Source organism: Aptenodytes forsteri, unplaced genomic scaffold (genome assembly GCF_000699145.1).
Source record: "Aptenodytes forsteri isolate BGI_AS27 unplaced genomic scaffold, ASM69914v1 Scaffold199, whole genome shotgun sequence".
Lineage (NCBI taxonomy): Eukaryota > Metazoa > Chordata > Aves > Sphenisciformes > Spheniscidae > Aptenodytes > Aptenodytes forsteri.
The window spans coordinates 885,501-912,588 of record NW_008795921.1 but is presented as its reverse complement, the minus strand read 5'-3'; positions in this window follow the sequence as shown (position 1 = coordinate 912,588).

Genomic DNA, 27,088 nt, shown 5'->3' with positions numbered 1-27,088 from the left:
TTAGCCATAGGCTACAGGGCAGAGAGAGGGAGGACCTAAAAGGTGGGGACAGGGAGCCGCTCAGAGCGAGATGGAGAAAGGAGGTACAGAGGAGTGCCCCCCCAAAAAAAAAAAAGAGGGGGGGGGGGGGCGGGCAGGAAGGGGGTTGTGAGTTTTATAGTGTTTCTCCAAGTATCCTGAACTCTTCTTCCTCCCATGATATGGTGATTTGGCACTTAGAGAGCCACTCCCACCTGCAAAGCATGGATTTGTACAGAAAATGGAAGAGAGAATATTACATTGGCAAGAAATATGAAGGTGAGGAGCGCAGAAAAATATGAGCATCACCTTAACTGTAAATGGTGACCAGAAAAGCATACACCATGCTGTCTTGCAGATACTTTAATTTTGCTACATTTTTCTTCTCTTCATTAAAATAAAAAAATAAATCAACCTAGCAAAATCTGGTGTCTTGCACACACCTTCTAGTGTCCTTATACATCAGGTAGCCTTCATCTGCCAGAAAGAAAGAAATTTACAATAAAGCTCTTTACATTCAAACTACTTGCCTAGGATCCCTTTATAGCCGGGATATGATTATAATTTTAGGATGTGATTCATCTCATTTAAAAATAAACGTCTGTCATTGATCGCGTGAATTGTGCCCTAAAAATACCTGTTTCCCTTTGCTGTCTGTAAGAGGAGCCAGGGAGAATAGTTCAGGCACAGATATCTCTGTGTTGCAGACTTCAGAGTTTGGTTCCTACCAACACAGCTTTTGAAGGGATATACTCAAACTGCCTTCCTAATCAAACCTGAACCCAGGCTAAGCGACTTGTCTACCAGATATTTCAGATGGTTTTGGTATTATTTTATACTTCCAGACCTAAGCTGTTTTGTACTATTGCTGTTGTGCTGTTAATAATTGTTTTTATCAACCAGATACTTACACAAGAGGCAGCTCCATTTCAATGCTGGGTAAAGTGACCTCTCTTAATTAGTTTCCCTATTATGCTGCAAAATGTTGTGGCTTCCTTTGGGCTGAAAGTCATTAGATACATACAAGCTATTATTGTTTCATTACCATTTTTTTCTCATCATTCCCAGTTTTTCTACAGGTTTCCTCATTTTGATATTTGTCCTAGTCACTTCTGAGCAGCTGTTATCAGTGCAGCTTCCAGCCTTGATTATCCCTGCCTATTACCATTCAGAATGGGTTAATTAGGGTATATCTCCTTGATCTTAGATGCTGATTTAATCAGAATTGTATTCTGTCCCACTGTGTTTCACAGTGATACAATAGATGGTCAGGACAGATATGTTCTTTCCCAGTGGAGTGGCCAGATCCATTTCTGCACTTCTACTGCTCTTTGGTGTCTGCTCATTAGGATCTTTGGTTTGGGGTTTGTTTGTTTGGGTTTTTTTAAGTATTTTAACCCCTTTCTCTTAGAAGGTTTTTTGCATCCTTTGCTCTTTTTTTATGGCGGAATACCAAGAATCCCATGATACCATTGGAGCAATCAGATCTGATTTGACGTGACATTACAAACACATTACCTACAAACCATGAAGAGGGAAAGAGAAGTCGTGACTTTGCATTTAAAAGATTTGTTTAAGATAATCTTTCGCTTGTTTTCTCAGGAGTCTGGTGATTTCCCAGGACTTAAACTTGAACAATGCTTCATTTCACCCTATTACTTTTCATTATCAATTATGTTCATTTAATACACCCAAGAGCACTGATAGAGATTAGGGCCCGGCTTTGCTAGCCCCTGCCAGGGACAAGGCAAGAGAAAGTCCCCCTTTCTGAAAGCTTCCTGCTTTTGTCCTCCAGCTGTGGATGAAATTTCAGTGACAGCTTCTGTTTTCTGCACTAGGCAGTGCTACCCATGGCTGTGGCCGTCAGTGCCTGCGTTGTGGGAGGTAGGTGCTGCCCACTTGGCAGGCTGGCTCCAGTTCACCCCTTCCAGCTTGGGGTGCCCAACTGGAAGATGTCTCCTTCCCTCCACCGAGGCAGCCTGTGCTGACCACGCTCCCAATCTGGGCACCTCCATTAAGTGCCCATACTGGAGGTGGGGGTGAATTGGGACCAATGCGTCCATATAGAAAGTCTGAAGCCCCTGTGTCCCCCTGGTGAAAGATCCAGTTGTACAACAGCCCTTCTTATTTCTGTGCCTTGGCTGGATCCGAGAGCCCCAGCTCACCCCAAGGGACCAATATCCCACCTGGCAAACCAGGATTAGGGAGTTTTTCACTGCCTGCTGTCCTCAGCCCCTGCTTCCTTCCTCTCTCTTCCTTTGTCCCCACTCATTCTCTGAACATCTGGTGGCTCCTTTTCTCTTCAGTTGACTTTGCTATTACTGTCTTCTTTGTAATTTAGGTAGCACCGCTGATGGCCACAAAGATGTGTGGTAAATGGGGTGTGACAGATAATAGCTGTGTACCCTGAGGGCCTCAAAGTGTAAAGGTAATGCATCTATACCCAAGCAAACAAACAGAGGAGAAAACAACAAGATCAATCACAGACTATGGAGGGATATATTGCAGTCAATATGCTTTTTGGAATATGGACCTTTGAAAGACTTTGCTGAGGCAGTAAGAAACTTGAAGAACATTAAGTAAAGGATATTTCAGACACTTGGGGGAGATTAAATATGGTTTTCCTTCCTTTTCTTTATTCCTCCTTTCACCGCTACATTAGCTGAAGGTAGGTAGTCAAGGATGGAGCAGATGATGATATGAACATTTGTCCCTTCTAGAGAAGTCCGCTCCGCAGGGACAGGCTGGTCCAGGGAGAGCCCAATCTCCTGTGTGCAGAAGCATCACTCTATTACCAGGTTGCTTCTAGGTCTAGGTGAGGTTTAAGCATCCCAGGGCCTGGCCATGTGTCGCTGGTGGAGAAATGCATCTGTTCATTCACCATTAACAGATCAGTTAATTTCTAATCAGAGTGTGTCAACAATTGTAAAAACAGCTTTCTGTCAGCAAATGCTATTTGAAAGAAATGAAATGAATTCATGGTCACGTACCATGGCTGTGTCAAAATATTTGTGGAAAATTATCAAAATACTTGTTAGATAAAAGGTTGTAACATTTTAGTTTGACTTTATTATTGCACTCATTTGTCTCGGAGTGAGACAGCTGAAACAAAATATGTAAGAACAGTGAAAGTGAAGTATTTTTCTGTTTTTCTTTTGTGATGTAGGATGAAACCAAATGCCAGTGCCTTGAAGTTCCCCCCAGGATAAGAAATCTGAATTTCATCAGCTTGAATTATAATGCTAATATCCCTTCCTACATAAGCAGCTTGGCTTCCTCATCTGTGCTGGAAAGCAAACGAGAGCCAGACTTCCTAACATTGGATCTACACATAAAGAAGAAAGAGGGACCATTTCTAAGTAGGTACCATATAGCCTCTCTCCAACTCCAGGGTACACTTGATTAGCCCAATATTGTGATTAAAACCCATCTTTCCTGCACCTTTAAATACAGCTCCAGTCTAGGAATAGCAGGAAGAAAGCTGTCTTTGTCTAGGACATGTTTTCCCCTGCCAAATATATAAACTATCAAAAAAAAATGTAGCAATTTGTCTTTCATTTAATGATGACCATTTGCTCTGATATTTGTTCACTTTTCCAGAACTGTCTTCATTAAACTGCTGTAATCTATGTTTTTATACCAAACACGGTGATTTCATTATTCAAAAGACACAGAGCTGGCACACATTCTGATGCTTCTGAAGTGAGGGTGTATTATGGAAATGAAAAATTATCTCATCATTTCTGGAGGCACATAAAAAGAATTAATTGTGTTTAATGTGGAATCAACTCCATCTGAAAATGCTGCTGTTTTGTCTCCAGTTGAAAAAAAATCACGATAGTATATGAACCACAGTAACATGCTTCTTTGTTGTTTGACAGTCACTGGCTAGAAAATTTCAGTCCAAATGCGAAGTAAAGACATGAAACAAAATCCATTGAATTGACAGGAAAGTTCCTATTTCTTTTTTAGCTTTTTGAGGGTTGTTTGGATCAAGCCTTGCGTATCAAGGCAGGAGTGATGGTAAAGAAAACATCTTCATCATTTCTGCATCACTTAAAAGAAGACATTAATCTCTAGGAACAATAACGGCCTAAAATACACCTGAGCCTGCCCATGTCAGACTCTTCTTTTTCCTGCCCAGCAGTCCTGCCTGGTGCCTGGATCCAGGAAAACATTCTGCCACAAGTCTGATTTAAACCATAACCCTTTGAAATAGGATTCCTCATGTGTTTGTCATTTAGCACACCTTGCTATTAGGGCCTTTGTTTCTCCTCCAGCCATTATGAAGATCCCATGTTCCTCTGTGACAGATGTTGTGCTAATGATATCATTGCCATGGTGGATAGCACTTGGGCATGTGTCGTCTTGTGGAGTAAAAGGGGCCTGATTCAGCTTCTAGTGCTCACTCCTGCCTTCCCCATCTTTGACCTTTGCATTCCCATAGAGGCTGTACTCTCATAAACCACAGCTCTACGTAGATACACCTGTCTGCATGGTGTACCACAGCTCTACATCAGCCCCAGCACAAGAGACAGTGTCACCCTTAAGTATGACACAAATGCTGTGGTGCGGCTGTCAGCTCACAGTCACTGAGCTGACAAAATGCATTTTATTGGTGTGTGCTTTGAAGACTGATTGTGTCAAAGATTGTATAAGAAAAATGCTTCTCATTTAAACTCTTTCAAAATTACCATCAACTTTGAGAAGTAGGGCCTCTACACTACGAACATGCATTTACTTTTGAGCCCTAGATACCTAAATCATTAACTCATAGCCATGTCTGGGTGGGTTTGGAGCCCAAAGCTAAACCAACAACCCAGAGCTGTGTCTGAGCACAGTTTGGGCTCCAGAGTGCCCGGGAGCACAGTGCAGAAGTGCAGGAAGGCAGAGTCATTGGCTAGCACTGATGCAGAGCTCATTAGTCCTGCTGGATCCAGGCTGATGCCATGCAAAGCCATCCAGACGTCTCCGCTCTCCTCTGCCCTGGAGGCCAGCAGCCCAGGTTGCTCAGGCCCACAGCGATGGGAGCATCCTGCTCCCACGGCCCATGGCAGGGGCCCCGTGTTTGTCCTGTCATTTCTCTGCAAACAGGTTTTCATCAGGTTAACTCTGAACAGTTGATACTGATTGTACTTCTTTACAGTCTAGCAGAGACGAGCTCTTCCTGTCGAAATCTCAGAGCTGGACTAAGGCTTCTGTTCTGCAATAGCTTGTGTATTGCCCTGACAGAGCATCTCTTCATGTCTGTCTGCCTGCCTGCTACCAAACCAAGGGGAAATGCTTCAGTGAGTTTGCATGCACAAGCCACCCCCACTTCATAAGACCTAACAGTTGGATCACAGGACAAAAATCTGAACAGATCCTTTTCTTTTATGACTCCATACACATTCAGCTAAGGGACAGGGTATTTATCTTCAGATGGATAAGGATAAATGGATGGTTAAGTCTTACTCCTTGCCATAGAAAATGTGCTCCCTTTTGCTGTCCTAGCTTCCACTGTGATAACAGAGCGGTTGGGTACCTCAGCATTTGGGGCTGACCAGGCCTTTCAATAGCTGTGGACATAACCAGGCTGTATCTCATTCCTATCTCCCTCTTACTAGAAAGACATTTGCTGAAGAAATTTTTTGGTGGGCTTTGGACCACATTCCTAAGGAGTTGTCTGAACTGTACTTACTTCAGTTACCTTTTCTAATCATATAATTAATGATCTCAGTAGTTTAGCGCACATGCAAGTCTGTAGCCATCATTCAAAGAATTTATCTCAATGACTATAAAGTGGTTTTCCCCCAAATCAGAGCAAAACACAGATGGTTCTGCTGCCTAAGAGGCCACAGAGAAAGTGAAAACTGGACAGTTTTGAATTGGCTTGGGGGGAAGGGAGAGGAGTTCTTGTCTGATCCTGAGTCTTCAAGGCTGATAGGAGAGTCAAGTTTGGAGGAGAGAGAAAGTGGTGCCAAAATCAGGCACATGTCTTAGTTGGTTAGTCTAAATCCACTGCTGAATGTGGACACACCAGAACCGTAGACAACTTGCAGTTAGCTATTGGGTACCAAATGATCATGGAAAGATGGACTTTTCCACTGCTGGAAGTCTGGGAACCGGGTTGGTTTTGGCGCCCCAGGTCTTAAAGGACAGTCACCAATAGCTTCCACTTTTGCCTTGTTCAGTACTCTCAAAGTGTCTCCAAGATAAGTTATAACAAGGCTGTGGACTGATTATACACAGGTCCTTCTCTAGTATATTTTCTGATTTTTCCATACAGCAGACAAATCAAATGTTTTTGGATGCTTTAAGCATAACACTATCTTATTTTATGTGAAGAATCTTAGGATGAAAAATCAAATTGAGGAGAAAAAAAAGAAATTGTGCCTTTGGAGCACGTCTAGATGGAGTGCAAGATGTGTATCACAGTATGTCCCTTAACTACCTGCCTGGGACCTGCCTGGAGTGTACCCCAGCTTCCCTCCAACCTCAACTTTGCCTTGGAGAAATCAGCACATGCAGCAGGGTCCAGTGCATGTCCCATGTTTAGATCAATATGAAGGCAGGACATTAAGAGAAAACCCAAGGAACAGCATAGGGTGCTGGGTGAAACAAACTGACCTGGGAGGCTTCCCCCGAGCATCCACTCCCCAGCCCAATTCACATAACCTTGCATTTACCAGAAGTTGACAAGAGTTTCTAAGGATAAGCATCAGCATCCCTTGGCCCGAGGGCAGCAGCCCAGAGAGCTTGCAGTCTTTGTGCTCCCCATTTCTGGGTTTGGGGGTCAAATGTAAATGAATGGCTGAGAGACAAAAGCATTTTCCTAAATTGTCTCTCAGCAGTGATCCTGTCCCATTTGAAATATAGGAGAACCTGTGGAGCTTGTGGCATTGAGCACTGAGCGCAGGGCCCCCAGGATGTACCCCACAGAATTGGGAGTGTTTGTCGAGAGTTTTACAGTTTGAAAAAGGAAGAAGCTAAGGGCTAAGCCCAGGGCCCAGCCCTGCTTTAATATGCAAAGGATATCTTGGTGAGTGTACCGGATCAGATTATCTCACCCCATGTGCTTCTGGGAGTTTTGCAAATGAAGTTGTGGTGTTGTGTTGACATGAGATGCTACCCACATATTGATAAGCCACTTGTGAAAAAGAATGACATTTCAACGTGGATGGCTTGAAATCTGTTTGACACTATCCCGGAGAGCTGGATGGCTTGTACTGATGCAACAAGGTGTCTTTGGCACTGCTGTCTCCTTGGGAAAGCAGTGTATGGAGGTGCCCTTCTGAGCGTAGCAGCAAATATGCTTACCCCACAGTGGATGTTGTCTGTGTGGACCACGTAGTTGGCAGTGGTTGTTTGAGGCTAGTGAATCAAAGCCCTTGGCCACTACTCATGGGAAACAACTGCTATACAACTGTTTGCCCAGTGCTATCCCATTTTCCATGTTTCTATTGACAAACTACCTTGTAGGCCTGTTTTTTCTGTGGTCTGCTCACTTTATCCTCATCAGTCAGTCATCCTCTCACACTTCCCTTGGGGTAACAGCTTCCAGCAGTACTCCTGTTTCGCTTGCAATGTTCCTGAGTCCCAATTCCAGCATCTGGGTGTCTTGTTTCAAGGCTGCCTTTTAGCCAGCATGGTAGGTGGCGATTTGCAAATCTATCCCCTTTGAAGTCTTTACTGCCTGTGCCCAAATTTCAAACTTCTGCACAGCCATCAAAATCACAGATCTAAGTCGGCGAGCTTGAAAATCATAGGCAAATTGACGTAGCTAATTAGTGATTCCTGCCTCACCCAAAGATAGCTGTGATGATGTGTGTGCCTGAAATGTACAGCTATTATTTACTGGTATGTTGATATTGATGTACCTGCAAGAGCTTTTCTTATGCTATACAACTTTATCATCTTGTAAATATCATCCTCCATGTTTCTGTCCTTAAGGTGAACAGGTGAACTTTTTTTTTTTTGGCACAACCTAAAATAATTTCTCCATGAAAAAAAAAATCAAGCGTGTTATATATATATATATGACACAGTATATATATATATATTTACAAGAAAAGCTTTCGTCACTATTTTTCCATTTTCTGCGGTGTGGTCTATATTTAATGGCTGGTTTGATGGTATAAGAAGAACAGCTAGCAGTGTATCTACCCTGAGAGAAAACTGAAGGAGTCTGCAGAGACTTATGTTGCCCTTTGCAAGGCAGATGACATTTTGAGTTCTCCCTGGCCACGTATATGAAGCTGTAAAAGCTTTCTCTTTACTTTTAAAGTGCTCTTTGAACGTAAAGGATTTCCCCAGAAAAACTGTGAAGAGGAGTATGAAGGTCTCCAACTATCCTACATGGTCACAGACTAGGGTGCAGCTCCCTCCTGACTGTCTCTGGGAAGTGCTGCTGTTCTCCCTTTACCCAAGGCCTGTGAAGAGCTGCGACATCTCACAAAAATGAGGGGTTGTCTGTTCCTTGTGTCCTCTCTGCTTAGGGAACCTGCCTTTTTTAAACTGATCTCAGCATCCTTTGCATGTCATTGCTTTGGGCTTGCTCCCTGCTTTCTTGGTAGCCCCTTGGGGTGGTTGATTACCCCTGCAGCCAGAGCAGAAGCCAGATAGGTGTGCAAAGTGCTGTACAGCCCCTCTCTGCTGAAGACCAGGCACACAAGCAGTCCATTTGTTTGAGGAGATGAAAAATACTCTTCCCTCTTCTCCTAAGGGACAGTATGGTCTAGACTTTTTCCTAGGCCAGTGAAGCTTTGCACTAACCCTGCTTGGTCTACTGTTAAAGCTGCCACAACCAAGCCCATCCGTACCGCTACAGCCTGGAAAGGTAGGTAGGCCTAATCGCCCTATATCACCTATGTGTAAATACTGAAGTTAAAAGATTTGCTCCAGAAGAACCAGAAGGAACCAGAGCAGGAAAACAGCTCTATTGTGTATATGGCACACCCCAAGAAAGTTTCGAGTGCACATGTACAGCTACAGTACAGCATAGTGTTGCTCCTGTCCTAAAAAGCAGATAGCCGTTTTAACTCAGTGCTGCTCTATTAATCTGATCCCTGACCCACAGCAGAGATAACCAGCTTGGATTTGGTGCCTCACATTGTCCCAAAGCCAGTTCTAGCTAATGAGTCTTTCTCCTGCGGTCCCCTGCGTGCTGCAGATGTACTCCAGCAGCACTTCCCACTACCACCCTCTACACCCAAAGTGACAGTCCAGCCTCACCATCACCTGCATTCCTGCTAAGCAAGCTTGTACCGCTTTGCACTTACAACTTGAAAGAGTGCATTTATGAGAACAACTGGCTTCCCAGAGTTAATGGATCAGTGAGTGTCCTCATTTACGCACTCTCAATCTATCCATTACATTTCTTATTAGAGTGTCTCTGCTGAGACAACCGGAGAAATATGAAGCCCCCTGTAACCTCTTTAATCAAGCTCTGGTGCAGTATAAGTAAGGTCCAGCAGATCCCTATGAAGCTTTTGATTTTCACTGCTCTTTTCATCTGCTTTCTGGGTATGGGCTTGAGAGAAGTATTTCTCATCTCTCCACAGAGGTAGGCTGGAATTAGGCTGTCAATGATGGGCTTGCGTGTGCTCTGGCAATGTAATTTAGCAGGTCATCAGTCTATAATGAAGGCTTAGGTCCCTTTTGGCATTTTCATTCGAGATGGCTGAGTGCTTTGCCTCCTTTCTTTGTTGCGTGATTTTTATATAATTGTTCCAACTTACACATAATTACATTAGATCTGCTATTTAAAGGCCATATAGTGCTCTTTATTCAAAAGCCTGCTGCTGTTATCAAATTTAAAAGAACATGGAAATGTGAGACACTTTCACAGCAATAGTAGACTTGCAGTCTAAGTTACTCTTTTATACTTTACTCTCTTCATAACTTGAAGCACCAAGTCCACAATCATGTACCACTCACAGCTCTGAAATCCTGCTGCAGTGAGGCAAACCTTAGCAAGGGAGAGTGAAGCAGGAGGGTAAACACTTGACCTCTCTTTTCTTAGCTCTCATTATTTATATTCAGGTAACCACTAGCTTCAAGCTGAAGATATGAGTGTCAGTGTAGTAACTTTTCTAAAAGTAACCACTTCCAGGCTTGAAGGATGTTGCCTCCTCTTTTGAAAGCACTTCATCCTACAAATGGTTTTGGATTGTGCTCTGCTCATGGATCTTTATGGCACAAAGGCGATGCTTTTAAGCTACTGGAACAATGCTTATCTTCTCTTGAACTTGCAGGCACTCCTGAGTCTTCTATTGCTCCAGTCTCATTTCAAGCATCACACTATTAATTTGCAGAAATAGTTTTTCCCCTGAGTTGAGGCTATTGCTTGGTTTCTGTTAATTATTTATTGTTCTAGCTCATCCTATTTTTTTAAAAGATATTATGAATGATGTGTCTCTGAGTATATATAATTTCCTAAAACAGATAATTTCCTTGAAGTGCAGTTTCACTCTTTAGATTTCCTTGCATGCTGCTCGGCACCAAAGCAACCCAGGAAGCCAGCAAGCCAAGCAGGGGCCCGGTGAGAGTTTGTTAAGTTTTAATGTTCAGCACTCTGTAAATTGCTTATCAAGGACCGTGGCCCAGCCCATGTGGGATTAGATAAAATGGTATTAAAAAGCATTCAGAATGAACTATGGATGAAACACATAAGTACTTTATAGTTTGTCTGTTGGAGGGAGAAGGATTAGAAGTGATGCTTCTTCTGTATGTTTTGAATGGTTGCAGTCAAACTGGGCATGCACGAAATGCATAATTTTAGACAGGGCTGATTGCTGTGTAGGTTAATGAAAGTGTCTGATGTGTCTCATGCTTAGACCCCATTTTCAGTTGTTTCTTATATTGCCAGCAATTAACCATCTGAAGTGAAGCTTTGCCTGTCATGTCTACTCAGGTGGAATTACAAAGAAGTTTTGTTTCTCCTTTTGATTGGCTTACAATTTGTGTTGAGAATATGCTATTTATTCTTCTGGTGAAAATCTGTTCAAGACTTCCCACTTACAGCTTGTTGAAAAACAAGCTTGTATGTGCTCAAGAGGCACTTGCTACAGTTTGATTTTCCCTGTCTTGCTGTTTTCAAGAGTAGACACTTAGGGTCTCTAAGGCAGACTCTGTGCCGTCAGTGTTTTTAAATGGACTTAAATGACGTGTAAAGGGATCAAGCACCTCTAGCACAGTGTAGATGGGACCAGAGCTTTTGTCTTGATTGCGCCTTCTGAACCACTGAAGCAACCTTAGCCAAATCCGCTGATCTTCCCACCCTACGCTTCATGCAAGACTAAAGGATGGGGCAGCAATGTAGTCTCACTTCCAAGGCTTCAATGAGCTCAGTTCCTATTGCAAATCTATGGGCTGTTCTAACGAATATGGTCCTTTACAATCTCTTTGGTATCTTTCTGGTGATCAGAGTAGCTGGGTGGAAGAAACTCTTAGGCATGTGGCCAATTTGTTTTTTTCTAAGAAAAGGTGAGAAAAGGATCGGTGGGAGGAGTTGTACTGCCAAAATCCTTCAGAAGTCAATGCAAGAGGCTTTAGGATTGCTCTCTGCCACTACATCAGTGTTAAGCTATCTGAATAGCACTGCTATCTATGCTCATAAAGAGAAAAAAAACCCAACATATCTATTCATTTTCCTTCAAATATTACAAAACTTTATTTGAAAACCTCCACTTCCACAAAATGAACAAAATTATAAATGTCTCCTTTTCCCCCCTCTCTCCCTCTGACACGTTCATCTTGCCTATCTCTAACTGAAGCTCACACTGTGACCACCACTACATTTTCCTCAGTAGAATTAATGAGGTTTTATACATCTGCATTTGCAGCCACATGACTCTCCCTGGTACAAAGGAGCAGTTTGTTTCAAAATCTCTTAAGAAGCATGTTACAGAAATTGCGCATGAGAGGCAAAGAGAACTTTGCGTAAGATAGAGAAGGAAGATCTCAGGGTTCAAGCACTTGGAGGATAATGCAGTCTCTCAAAATTAGACTTTTTGTTTGATATTGAAATAGCCTTTATGTGTGACAGGAGAGAATTAGTCATCTTCCTTTAAAATGAATTGATCGCCGGCCACCTGCTGTTCTAGCTGTCACGAACTGTCCTCTATTTTGGTTTAAAAAAAAACCAAAATGAAACAAATCTGTTTTTAGACTGTCAGAGCTTAAAAAATAATAATCAAGATGAATAACCTCTTGGTTTTCCACTGCCATGGAAGTGACATCAGTCACTCACTGGTGCCAGATGTTATTGTTAGCCACAAGTTTTTGGCATGCTAGTCATTGTAGAGAGCTTCATGGCTCCTCTGGGGAACACTGGGGCTGTAGCACACAGTGCAGATTCGCCTAAAACAATTTTCTGCCATACTTAGGCTCATATTTAGGTAAAATTTTGAGCTCAGAGAGGTGTGAAGCAGGTAGAAGTTTTGAGTGCCAGAATCCTAGGTCCCTCAGTGAACGGGATGGGGGCTCCACCCTCATTGCAGACCTGGTCTTCCTGTGACCAACCCAAGGCATCCTCCTTATAGGTTCTGCTAATATTTTCCACTGTCTGCGTTTGTCTGCTGAGTCTTTAAATACTAAGAATGGCAACATAACTCTTGAATGTTAAATAGTGCTGTGTTAGTCGGGCAAAACTAGCTATCTTCAGTGGTGCTGCCAGAGAGAAGCAAAAAACCACTGCTACGTATAAAGAAGGTGAAAATAAGAGGGACTTTATTAGAGGGCATATAAGAGTCAACTGCTAGCCCATGAAGCACACAGTAAGTACCCTTTGTTCTCCTTCCCCACAAATAGCCCTGATACTGTCATACTGAGAAAAACGAGTTAATCTGATAACTATAGCAGATTTAAATAATTGAATGTAGTTTGGAAGTGGTAAAAAATAACAGCTATGCTGTGCTCCAGAGTTGGGGCTGTGCATGCCACAACTTACAAGGAAGGGTAAGAACTGAATGTACTTATTTGCAGTTAGTCAGGCACGGCAAATGCCCTTTCAACAACTCCAAGAGCTGGCAAGCTCCTCCAAGCATTAGGCTGCTTATGGTGCTGCTGTGAGTTGCCTCTTTGGTCAGAGGCTCGGAGTATGTGCTGACACTCTCCTGGTTCTTTAACCCAGATTATTCTTAAACAGACAGCAAAGCAAAAAGGCAAACCAAGAGGATGCAGAAAGAAAATCACACACAATGGAAAGAAGAAATAAAGTCTTGTATCCTGGTGCTCTTCAGTATGTAGGTGAAGCTGATGGCTATGGCTATATAATGGGTTTCCTCCCTGTGCTATAGGTAGGAAATATCCAAGGCGAAGGGCCTCAGGAGACTATGAGCTAGCAGCCATGAGGATAGTATAAATCATTGCTTCAGTCCCTCTATGTTTTGTCTTGATTTTCCCGTTTGAGCTATTTTTAAGGCTCTCAAAAGAGGAGGGGGATGATATTAGACTATTCCCCCATTGTTTTGCTCACTATCGAGGTCTAGTTTCTGTCACAGCTGTTTTGGTTCATTACTTTTCAGTTTATTGCTCCTCTTGTTTACCAGACGTGATTTCAGCATGTTTCCTTGTGCTGTGTTTGGGACAATTTGTCTTAAACCTGAGCTTCCCTCAGAACAGCAGGAGTAGCTGCAGCAGAGCTCAGCAGCGGCCGGCTGCTCGAATATTTACCCATCCTCCCAGCATGATTTTGAATCTGTTCCTGAGTTCTCAGCTGCTACAGAGGTGTTGTTATCAGTATCCCACCTAGCAAACAGAAGGTCAGTGGGGTTATGTCTGCAGGGTGGTTGTTGGAGGGTGGCTGCATGTAGATACACTCTAAGGGTAAATCCCTCAGTCAACAGGGATCCTTGCAGCCAAATTCTTTGATGCTAGTGGCAGTCACTGGCACTGTGGGCAGTAACACAGGATGCCTTCAGCAGGGCTGAGCCCTTATTTCTTCATCACTGAAGACACTGCTAGCAATGGAAGGGGGTATTTTATCAAGTCCAAGCTCTTCCCCTTCATCCCATGCACTTTGGCAAGCTCTGTGCATCAGCAAAGAGGGAAATCGACTCTGGTACTATGAAAGACAGAAAAAAAAAATCAATGCTATGTAATTATCAGCCGTTCCAGCCCAATAGCCAGCATCCTGCACTGCATCGAAAGCAAAATCATGGAGTCCAATATTGGAACATTAGTGCCAGCTGAATATTGCACCTTTGAACTTATGTTGTCTTCAGTTTTCTGTGTTATTATTTTCTGTATTGTTTGTTTTAGTAATGAGACAACAAGGAAGATGTCCGGTTTGCCCTACTTTTCAGCAGTTTTTAATAAGTAGCACTGCACTTCTGACAGTGGCATTACAATAGCTGGAGCAGACAATAGGCAGGAAGAGCCCTCCTGAGCCTCAGAGCCACTCTCTTTTGCTGCAGCCATAACGTATCAACTGGTTTAGCTCTGTCTTAGCTCTCGTTAGGTTTTGTGCCCCTGCTTTGACCAAAACATTGTTCCATAACCTCCCTCCTCTAAAGGCAAGAGACCTTCCCATTTCCATACTAAATGTGAGCATAGTCAGTCATTTTGACGTATTGTTTAACCCACTTGCCCTTAAATCAATGCCTTTTTAAAAAAAAAAAAAAAAAGTATGTATGTATATACACACACAGATCTTTTCTCCACTGTGTCTGGGTTTAACCTACTTCTCATTCTTCTCTCTGAAAGGACACACAAATAAACTTGTTTTCTTTTTTCCCCCCAAGATAAACTACCTATTGCTTTGGCCACCTGAACAGTGCTGCTCTGCATCTGTTTAAATCTCAACTCAAATTCTTGAATATTGATGACCAGAATTTCACCCAGTTCTCCAGTCTTTTGTACAATACTCCTAGCATCTTTTAATGTCCTTCTCCATTAAGAAGTAGTTAGCTCCAAGCGAACAGCAGAAATATTTGCAGTTAGTCACTATATAGATCTTTTCAGCATCAGGTGATTTAATTAGTTTCCTTCATTTCTAATAATGCTCTGTCTTCAGTGAAGAACTTGCAGACCTACTTTCACATGCTCTTCCATTTAATATAAATTCAGCTTCTTAGTCTTCGGGATTTTATTTTTAATGACCAAATCTTCTAAAATGGTTTCAGCAATTACAAGACCAATAAAAATAACATACAGTCTGTTGTTTTTTTTTGGTGGAGAAATCTCCATTTAATATAAATTCAGCTTCTTAGTCTTCGGGATTTTATTTTTAATGACCAAATCTTCTAAAATGGTTTCAGCAATTACAAGACCAATAAAAATAACATACAGTCTGTTGGTTTTTTTTGGTGGAGAAATCTGCCACCCATCCCATCCAGAAGTAACTTACCCTGCTATTACTCATCACACTTATTCTACATTCTTTATCTAGGACATTGAATTGTCCCTTAACAATGTGATTATTAATAAAGTTTTCTTTCTAATAATGTTACCTAAATATCTATAATAGCCAAACCTCATAATGAAATTATATAGTGGTTTCTCAGCCCAGTAAAACCTCTTTTTCCTTTTTATTTTCCAGTGAGATTGAGACAGATATTGTTTTGCCCATGCCATTGTTTCTACCTTTACACTTTCACGCTCAGTTCCTTTGTCGATGCACCCCACTGCCTTTATCTTCATCTCTGTCTTTCTGCAGACTGCTTTTCCTTGATACATCTGCTCTAAATGTGGCTGCTATTTTACCACATGCTGTTATCCCTTATAGTGTCTGATTTCATATCCTGTTCCAATAGTTTGACCTTGCCTGGTCTGTTTGCCAGGCCTCCTGCATTAGTGCGTGATGGGGAAGCAGTTTCTTACCAGCCACGCTCAGTAACCCAGCTGGGAGAGAAACAGTCCCTTAGAAGCGCTATCAGCTACTTGACTTTGGTTCCTATCCGTATGAGCTTCCTTCCTCATGCTCCATCAGCTGTTGCCATATTTTGGTTACCTCATTTGTTATTCCTGAGAACTAAAACCGTGCCCAGTTTCCCCCTTCGTTTTTTCTAGTCTAAAGTCCTTTCTATGAGCCATGCCAACCCTGTTTTGTAGGAATTCAGGATTTCATTCAGCAAGCTGCATCCTCTTTCCATGACTGCCTCCCTGCAGCTAGTTTCTCCTAAACGTTCTCAGATCTACTTTTCTCAGCCTTTGCTTTGCAAAAAAAGCATGAAACCTGGTAGACTGAACCTGAAGGTGTCCCACTTTGCAGGTAACGCAACATCAGTTTGGAGTTCAGTATGGAAGTATTAACAAAAAATGATATGATTGTCTTAAACGCCATGTGATAAACTATAGCAAAATCCCTTTTGTGTAACAGCCACATCAGTGGAAGTTAATTTTTCCAGAAATGTCTTTTATCCAGGTTATTTATTTTAGCCCCCAACCTACCAACATTCAACACAAATTTAGCTTCTCTTTGTACTGTTGAAAATTGTTGCTTATAAAATGACAGTCATTTATATTAAGGACATGTCTTCACTGAAGAGTGAGCACACATGAAATTCTACTTGTGCTGCTTTGTTCACTTCAGTACTGCATAAACCTGTGTCTTAGGCTGAACTCTTGGCTCTGCTCACAAGATGTGCCAATCCAAGATTATACTGGTATTGTGCGAAAAACTGTTTGGAAGTGCCGTTACTCTTCCCATTTAATAAACTAAGCCAATAACTGGAAGGGATATGCTATTGTGACAGTGAATGAAAGTCATGTTCCAGGAAAAAAGGATGCTGATGGCATTTTGCATTGATGCAGAGGCATGTCATGCTGTGGAAATGCAGGCAGTGAAGACAATCAACAAAATCCCCCTGAGCGGGTCAGTTTGTTATTTTGCAAGGCAGCCTTGAGCCCAGACTGGCAGTACCACACCGTAAGTTGAGAATAATAATCAGTAATTCAACAGAAGCAGTATCAAACAGACACTAGTGATCTGTCAAGTGCCGAGCTGCTTTCTTTTGTCATCCTGAACACAGTCTTCAGTATTTTATTTATTTCCCATGCTGAGGCTTCTCCTTTGGGAGTCGTTTTGTTGTTGTCTGCTTAGAAATTTCAGAGTTTCTGATTTCTGGGGTCTTCTTGAATGATAAGTCTTACTGAACTCTTACCAAAAGCTTAGTGCAGGCAAGGTCAGGTCCAGGCATGCAGTTCCAGTTCAAATGTGGCACAAGGATGGCAGAAACACAACACAGCAATGGGAAGGAATTGGTCTTTAAATGCTACGATTTAGGCAACTTCCAGTGCCGAAAGGAGGAGTTAAGGGGGCAAGAAAACAAGGCCCTTCTATGAATCTGCAGGACAGGGTGGCAGAAGTAACAGGTTTTGAGTTCATTTGCAAGGCAGACCTCTGCCAGTCCAGGCCAAATCCAAAGAAGATCTTGAGTCCTCAGTTGTTTTTGCTGCAGCCACCCAATATGGGATTTCTTGCCTATGTGCATGGCAGAGGAAACCAGTCTTTGAGCAAGAACCCAGACCAACTGTGCAGCAAAGAAAGACACACCCTAAAGAAACAGTTACCAGAGCGGGGATGGTGAGAGGTCATGAGCAGAAGACATGGAGGTGAGTTTGCAGACCTGGAGCTGGAGTCATGAACAAAAAGCTCTGAAATAACTCCCTTAAGATAACACTCCCACAGAATATTAAAGTGATGTATTGATGTTTTGTTCCCCATTTTAGGCATTATTACCCACTGTAGCTGGGTGAGAGGTGTTATTTAGGTGCACCAGTAACAATTTGTGTTTGGGAAGCCAGTGGAGGTGCACTGGACTGATGCGAGAACAGGAGAGGGATATGCGAGTTTTTTGCACTTCTCTCATTTGCTCAGCTCGCCAAACATGGCTGAACTTTAAGGAGCAGGTAACAACAGTAGAGGCAATGGAACAGGGTCCATGTAGACTGTTAAAGCTGTTTTGTTCTACAAGTCCTCTGTAAAAGAATGTAAGTCAACCAGCCCTGAGATTCAAGCCAGTGTCCCTGTGGAGGACTTGCACTCAACTTTCTTTTTGGAAGAATAAGTGCCTTAAATGCTGCTCAGGGTACAGTGAACAAATCATCAAAGTTGCTGACATTGATGCAAGGCAGTATTGCAGATGGTTGGAAACTAAAAAGCTTCAGACAAGCTACTTCTGTTTCCAGTGCACTGTACTGGGCCAGGAGGATGTAGTCAGGCCATCTGAACCACCCAGGTCAGGTATGGGAAGAGCAATGGATTATTCTCTGCTGGTAATATAAACTCAGGGTACCGTGGTGCTACCTTGTTCCCCATACTTACCAGATTGCACTATACTTTTCTGCCATCACAAAGATCTTTCTTTCTTTAGCTAAGTAGGAAATAAAGTAGTTTATGCTTGATATAAAAATATCTATTATTCAGGTCTTTCTTCATGAGTGGAAATACTCTTAGTGTCATTCACCTACACTAACTTCAGATGTCTAAACTTTAGATACCAGAGTTTGAACTAGTCCCATATACCTCCTTTATCTCTGATGCAGAGAGAGGACATAGCTGGATGTGGTTTGTCTTACTGCTGGAGATGCTGGTCTTCTGATGAGACGGAGACAGACAGCTCTTTTCTGGGGAATGGTGGGATCCATACCCAGTAGAAACTTACTAACCTCCTTAAAATCTTTGTCATTCTTTCTTAATAACAGCATTTAGTGGTGGCAAAACGCAAGGGGAGTAACTACCAACCTTGCACAAGCTTGCTACCACACGTACAAACCTGTTACAGCAACATGTAACAATAGGTAACAAGTTTCCATAGGTTTTTTTTTCTAAGTATATATACTAATGTTTAAATCTGTTACAGAGTACTTGTGAATTTGTGCCTCTCTAGGGTAGCCTTTGGTGGGGGTTTCAGTGTTTACTCCCCAAGCTTGCAGAGACGGGCATGTGGCAACTCAGGCCAAACATGAAAATGGGAGTCTAGGAGCACATTACAAGGTGAAGGTGATTTTTTTTGTGTGTTCCAATGTATAACATCTAACTGTTCTTATCCTCTTAATTACCTTGATAATTAATAAAGCATACTATTTTTGTTTTGTACAATATTATTCTCTTAAAACTCCATGTGTTATATGTGTGTGTGTACATGTACACACATGTATACACAGAACTATTAAAAAAATTTTTGTAGAGATAGCCACCAGCTAAAAGGTGTTAGAGCCACCAGCATGGTGACTCTTCACCGGCTGTGAGGGGAGCCAAGGGCAATCAGCTCATAATTAAATATAACTTTTAAGTGACCAAGATGCAGCAAAAGAATTACACCTTAAATTTCCCTGATTTACAAGCAAGCAGTTTAACTTTATTGATTTTGAATTAGTGCAGTACCTTTTCTACACTGATTCCGATATTGGAGTGTGTGGTGGTGGTGGTGTCTTTTATCTGTCCACCTCTACTCTGATGTCTCCTTGATCATGAGAGTTTTTGCAGTTAAACCTCATGCATGTCTGTGTAAGATGGCTATCCTTTCCTTGCCATGTGAGGAGTGCACTGAATTCCTCCTTTGTTTTTTTTAGTTCAACCTTTTGGCCATTTAAGGTTAAATCCTGATTCCCTTTACTTATGTCAGCCTGTCATTAAATTTCTTTTCCAACTGGTTTAAGGAGTGAAGAAAGCTTTATTTATAGCTCTTGCTTCACTGTTAAGTGGGGAGATTTCCAAGCATCTTAGAGTCTATCACTCTATATTTCAACAATAACAGTATGTTGGATGGTAACAAGGTGTTACCTGGAGCTGTGAAGGGGAAAAACCTAACACAGACACATGACTAAACTATGTGACAGTACATAAACTGCATCCTAAATTCATTGTTATGTGCACCTCTAAAATGTTATGATAATGTAAGTATCTTAAGTTTTCCTAAGCACTTAGACTTGAATCTCAGTTTATAGCAGGTATTAGTTGATGGGACCCAAGCTTTTCCCAGCAGGCCACGTGCAGCCCGGTGCCCTGCTGCAAAGCAATCCCATGGGTCCCTTCCCCAGTCTTTGCACTGGCAGCATAGTTTCATCATTTTATGCTCTTTCAGTGGCCTAGATAGATACACTCACCAGGTTTGACGATCTCTACAGAGATTTCCTGTTGGCACCATGGTCCCTGCAAAGAGAGGGAGCACATAACAGATTTCAGTGTAGCAAGCCCTGGTTTCAGAGCAAGGAACTCCTGATTACTGCCATGGGTATATCCTGTGGCTGGTGTGTTGGATTATTTTCATGGACCTGGTGCTCAGAAATGCAACAGAACAAATACATGCATAACTAGTGCATGAAATTACCTGGAATTCATTCACAGTTGATTGTGAGTACCAATATCTAATCAGACATTGCTCTGGGGACATGTGTGCACTGGTACTTCCAATTAGGAAGTCATCACAAAATGTGCACGCACATTTCTGAAAAACTCAGTTCTGTGGTAAGCAGAGTTGGCGTTGCTTGCTGGCATTGCACACAAAGCTGTTCTGAAAAAAGCTAATTGCATTGTGCTTTGAATATGTGAACTGATGAGGTTCATTAATGAAAGTGCCTAAGCTTATTGCTTTACTAATATTAGTATTTTCTATTAATGACACTGTTTACAGATGTTTGTGCAATACAGCTCTGTTTTTCACAATATGTACTTAACTGCAATTTGGTTTCAGTGAGGCTTAGGCAGATATTTAGATGTAAACTGTTCCAAAAGTGCGGGCCCTCACTGTGAACAAAATGAATATGCAAGGACATTTCAGGGCATTCAAACCATTCTGAAGCAAAGCACTGGGAAGGTGACTCTTTGCTGGAGCAATACAAGACTTTTTTGTAAGGAAGGTTTTTAATTACAATCCCACACTCAGTGTTTTAAGAGTTTGCAGGAACCAATTTTGCGTGTGTTTATTTTCTGTGGAGTTCAGTGGCTTTTCTCTACATTCACACCCCTGGAAACCACTGTGACCCTGATCTTCTGTAGGCTGAGCCGGACAGGCAGACCTCAAAGTGAGGAAAGAAGAGCCCTTATGAGTCAAAGCTCTGTAGGAAAAAATGTTTTTGACAATTTTCACCTCCACAAAAGGAGTTAGCATAACTAACCAAGAAACCAGTCTAGAGAGCTGAGGGATTAATGTTAGACTCCCTTGATGTTTGCAGAATAAATTGATGAGCAGGCAGATGAGGAAGATGAACTGCAGTGTTCAAGTCTAGTACTCCGTGAAAGCCCTGGGTAGTTTCCAATACAGTTTTCAAACCATCCCAGATAAAGAGACAGTTGATGCTATCATTTTGTCCTCATAGCTTCAGCCTGAAGCTCAGACATTTATGTGATATTATCTTTGTCTTTTTTTCTGTAGCCCGCAGATTTTGAACTCTTATTGCAAGTTCTCTATTTGGGATTGATCTCTACTAGCATTTGCCTTCCTGAATATTTGATTGTGTTACTAGATTAAAAAAATCCTAATTGATGCTTGCCTGTGCCTGGAATGCTGTTAGCTCAGTGCAGCGTGCAGGGGTTCATATGCCAGTAGATTTGATATATAAGAAGCATTTGTCCGTTTAGCTTTCTGCGTTTCATAAGGCTATGGATTTCTTTGTTAGGCATAGGAGCTGTCACACTGGATCAGAGCTGGGGTGATTCATTGGCTTAACGCTACCGGAACCAGAAGCAACATTCACATGAGAATTTAAATTAAAAATAAGAAGAGATGTAAGATATACACTTTTAACAGGGAGGGTGATTCATCATTGGGAAAGAACTAGCCTTGGAAGCAGCGAATTTTTCATTTGTGTTTGCTAATTAGCACTGGAGGTCTTTCTGGAAGATATGCTGTAGCCAAAAACAAGTTATTGGGTTCAGTACAAGGAAAACTGAGTGAAATTAGATGGCATATGGTAGAAGAATGGGCTACATGAATAGACAGTCTTTTTAGTTCATTTGTCCTACATGCAGAAGAATAAAATCCCTAGGAACAGAATAATCTAGCTTTCTCAGGAGGACAAGGGCTACTTCTGACTTCTCCTCCTCCTCCTCCAGTCATCTGAAGCTGAGGTTTCATGCTGCTGGCTTGGTGCTTGCCTTTGACAGAGACCATTGGCACAGCACTGATTCAGCGCTGAAGCTGTGTGTTTTTACTGTGGGGCTGGCTTTAGAAAATAGGAGACATTCTACAAAATCAGCATATGTTTTGCATGGGAGAAAAACGATGTGGTAAAGTGTGTGTGTGAGGAGGAAGGCAGTTAGGAAGATCAAATTGATCATTTTCTGTTCCTAGCAACTGAGAAATGTAATCACCGGGGGTTTTTTCTGTGACTTTGAAATGTTCAGTAAATTTGAAATAAATTGTGTCATACCCTGAATATACCTTAGAATATGATTGTGTGTGTGGGCTACAAGTAGCACATGTCTGGTTTCATTGGCGTGGATTGTTTATGTCTCTGAATTGGTTATTCATGCAGGCCAGATCCCAGTAGGTGTTTTTGTTTACAATCTCCTTTTTAAGACCATTGTGATGTCCTGTTTTTTTCTACCCTGGAAAGGGTCATATTTCATCTGTGGCAGTAAAATAAATTCATATGTCAATCAGGGCCTGGATCAGGCTTCACTGAACTGCACAGACACAACATCTACAAGGTGATGTTCCTTCATGTCCTTATTTTTTTGCTGGGATGGTATAGACACTTTCATTTTGGTATCATTTTTCTTTCACGTTTGGGCCAAAGTGGTAAAAGCTAGCTGCCAAAACTTCAGCTGCAAAATCAGCCTATAAAAGTACACTACCGAAAGTGTCGTGTTTCTCAAAGTTACTGAGTATTCTCCCACTAGGATTCAGAGTGGCTGTAGGGCTGTAAAGAATGTGAACGATTGCTTTGGCTGAAAGCAGGGTGCTGTATCATCTAACTTTACCATGCCAGATCCTAGGAGTGAAATCCGCAATGTGTGTTCACTGGTTATGTGCTGCGCATGAGGAGGCTGAGGGCACGTTGATATTACATTACTTCATGTCTCTGTTTTGGACAATGCCAGTGAGTCCTCTTCAAGACAATGGTGGGACATTGCTGCTGGGGATTATTCACTCCAAGCATCCCTTTCCGCATGCAGCGGGTATGAGATATAGACCTTCCAAGTATCTCCAACAGCTGTACCCCCCCAGCACCAGCAGCTACCTTTGTGCCACACTCCATGACCTGCTACATACACTTTTAGCTTCACACTATAGCAACACCACTCAGCTGGGCTGCATTTTCAACATTTCAGACACTTTGCACTGCCAAAACACACACAAAGAAGAATAATTTTGTCTGAGTGCCACTGTGGTGGGACATGAAGACCAGCTGAGTGCTGTGTTGGGTGGTTGTCGTCATTCTGCTCTATAGAGGGCTACATGGAGCAAGGATCCTTCTCTGGTCCTTTTTAATGAGTTTTATAGACATAAACTAAGATGTGTCAGGAGAAGAGACAAAATAGCAGCATGTTCAGCAGAAGCTCCCTCATTGCAGAATGTGTGGCAAGGAGTTAGAGGACATCTCAGGAAATGCTCAGAGGGGACCTGGCCTGAAATTGTACACCTGTCTGGAGCTTGGACATCTGACCTAAAGCTTCAGAGGAAGCACTTCTGGCAAACTGGTGGCCACAGGTCTGATAATAGGTGACAGTATCGTTCTTTTTAAGATGACATGATGCTCATGCTCTTCCCTCAAGATGATGAGACAAGCTGGTGCTGCTTCTTTTGACTAACATGGTGAGATATCAAGCTACTAGGCTACAGCTAAAATCCCAGGTTCAGTTCCTGTCTTGGCCTTGCAGGGTTCAAAGACAGCCCTGGGAAGGGAAGGAGTGTCTTTTACCTCTCCTCCTGAAGCTATGCCACCGTGCAGCAAAGACATGCTTGAGGCTTAGAACTTTTCCTTAGACCAATCCTAAGCTGAGGTGGTCACTAACAGGGCAGGGGAAAGTCCTGTGTTGTATGTCAAACGAAGTCTGATAGACTGGAAAGCTGGGACCATGAACGTCAATCTGCAGGTTAGCCACCCCTGCACTGCACACGCATGGGCGCTTTCTGCCTTTAGCTTCATGGAGGGAGGATGTGAGAGTGCACACTGTCCCTACCCCATTAGCCTATAATCTTGTATTCAAGCGATAACCTTCTACAGATATGGCTTCGAACCACCTCAGGTTTTCAAGGCTGGCCTGGTGATCTAATGCTAAATGGTGGGTAGTTAACAAGTAGAAATTGCCCAAACCACTTCCACTACCTTTTGGCTTTTGATAGGGGGAAAGCAGCAGCTAATTCATTTCATAAGAAACCTGATGCTGGCTGTCCAGAAGGTTTTGAGAGTGGTGGCCTTGTGGGACACATGCCACATGAGATGGTCTTGATCTGGCTCAGTTCCTGGGCTGTGTAGGCCTGGGTTAACTCCAAACATGAATTAAAGCTGTGGCTGCTATGAACTTCATTAAGAATAAAACACAGTTGGAAGTTAGGTGGCAGATGACCTTCGATCTGGCAGTGGGATACTCCATCTCCATGTAAGTACTTTAAGTACAGAAGTCCTCTTGGGTCCTGGCCCTATGTAGCCACTTGTCTGTACTGATTTTCTGTAGAGAGAAAAGTGTTTGACCTATGGGCTTACCTTTCACTGGGTTGTTGTCCTGAGCACATCTCAGACTACTTGCCTGCACTGAAAAATTGGTGCTTAATCACTGGTCATTTTGAGTGAGGGTAAAATCTGTTCAGCACTAAGGGTGTTAAAACATGAGAGATCAGACCAAAATCTAGCTAGGGTGACAGAATGACACATTCAGGATGAACTCTGAATATTTCTGTGATCATGAAAAGGAAGACTATATCAAAAAGCCTTGCTGATAATCCCTCTGTCGCACTGTTTTCCAGGAGGAAAGAACAGGAGCATGCGGCAGTTCTCTCCGCTGCATTTTCTTCACACCAGCATTGGTCTATGTATGTATGATTTTTGAAGACAGTGGCTCTTATTGAATTACCAAGCTAGTCAATCAGACAATATCCTGACTTCATCGGAATTTCACATCCTGAGTTTGATGGTTGTGTTATCTTCTGTTATATTTTTCATAAGGCTCTCATGGCAACAAAGGGACAGCAAGATTTTCTTTCAAGTCCTGCCTGTTTGTTATCCAGATGAAGTGATGGTGTGCCTCTGGTTATTAGATGTAACTGCCCTTATTAAACACCTTCCACATGGGCATGTCTAACCAGGAATTTGCTCAGCTTCACCATGTCCTCCTTTTTCTCCTTTGTGGACAAGCGTGAAAAGGGAGTTTGTTTTAAATAATCACAACTCTGTAATAATAGCTGACTCCACTACCTGTTTTATCACAGGCTATTTCCACCCTCTTGGTGGAGGTTACCTCTGCCATATTGTCCTTCTTCTATCCCACCTAGGGCAGGGTCAGCCAGGCGCTCCAGCATCCCCAGCATGGTGAAACCCCAAAATAGCAGCCCTTCCTCCATGTGCTCTGCAGCATGGACATTGACACCTCACCTCCTGCGTGAAACTCCTCTTTGTTCCGCTTGCTGCCATTGCTGTCCCAAGCTACAGGAACTGCAAGCAGTAAAGGCAACATGGTTTAAGTATGAATGGATAAACTGCTGCAGACTCAGGTCTGGAATATGCCAAATTAAAAAAGAGAGATAAACCACCCTTGCTTCCAAGCAGTGAAGTATAGTTGCCTGTGAGATTTTGTCTTTGCTCGTATTTTGTTTGTGGCAATTTTGGCAGCTTATTCTTAGAGACTTCACAGTCAGCTGCTTTATACCCGATGTTTATATTTTATTTTCCATTGCTAAATTTCTTCTCCTAACTTCTAACTTTTACCTCCTGTGTGACTGAAGTTATGCCTTTCCCTCGTTGATAGCTAAACCCAAGATATTTGGGTTGACATTAGCTATGTAAAACCGAGCTTCAAAAGTTGTTCATTGTAGTAGTAAAGTCGATCAGAAGTTTCTCTGTGAGTTATTTAAAACTGACCACAACCTTCATTTCCTCTCTCAGACAGCCTCTTCCTAGGATATGAACTTTAAAACCTAATTCTTTATGATTTGCTGTAACCATGAGACAAGGATCTGGCTATTGTGGCATTCGATTTATTTTAAGATTTCACATTTCTAGTCAGGAAACATAGGTGCAGATCACAAACTAGAAATTCCATCTTGCATACTGATGCTCCCGAGAGATGGCTTTTCTTTGTTGTATGCTTTGTTATATTTGAAAGGCATTTTGAAAATTCATGCATAGAAAAATTTTCCATTATCTTGGGGTAATTCATATCCAGCAGAGGATGTAAAATATGTCGATAACACATGAAAATTGCACTGAATTAATTAATGCTAAAACTAACTGTAATTCCCAAATTATTGCTAGACAAACATCATTACAGTAATGTGAACTGAATTTATTAAGAATGTCATCACCATGGATTTCTTTGTTAAGAAAGGATGCACTTGCAAAGACTGTGTTTCTTGTTGTTACTTCTGCACATGCAAAAGAAAATATGCAATGCTTGAAAAGTCACATTGCCCTTTTAAACTTCAGAAGTTTGTCTATAAGTAGTCATTTTTTATTTTGTGATAAATTGGTAATGCCCTAGGGCCCTTCCAGAGTATTTATGCAAAACAGATAATCAGCCTAACAGGAATTTTATTCTCTTTAACAATTACTTGCAGTCATTTCAAGAACAAATCTGCATCCTTTGCCTACAGATGCTGTTTTTCAGTAACTTCCATTTTCCTTTGTTTTCTTGAGCTTCTGGTATTTGGGACTAAAACTCACCATATTTGGAATTATCTTTTACCTTAATTCCATTAAACAAATACTCAGCAGTGATGGTCCCTCACTGATTTGGATTTCCTTTCACTAGTCATTTAATTTATATTGGCTCTTCAACAACTGACAACTGCTTTCTGTGAAAATACCGTGGAATAACGTCTAGTATCAGTTCAATCCAGTATCAGGTTGTAATATTCCTCTTACCACCTTCCTCTGCCACCGTCTTGCAGAGTTTCTGTGCTGCCTCTGTCTCAGAGCCATGACTCGTCTCTCACTCCATGTCCCTAAGTACCAAACGTAGCAGGGTGGAGAAAAGGTGTGA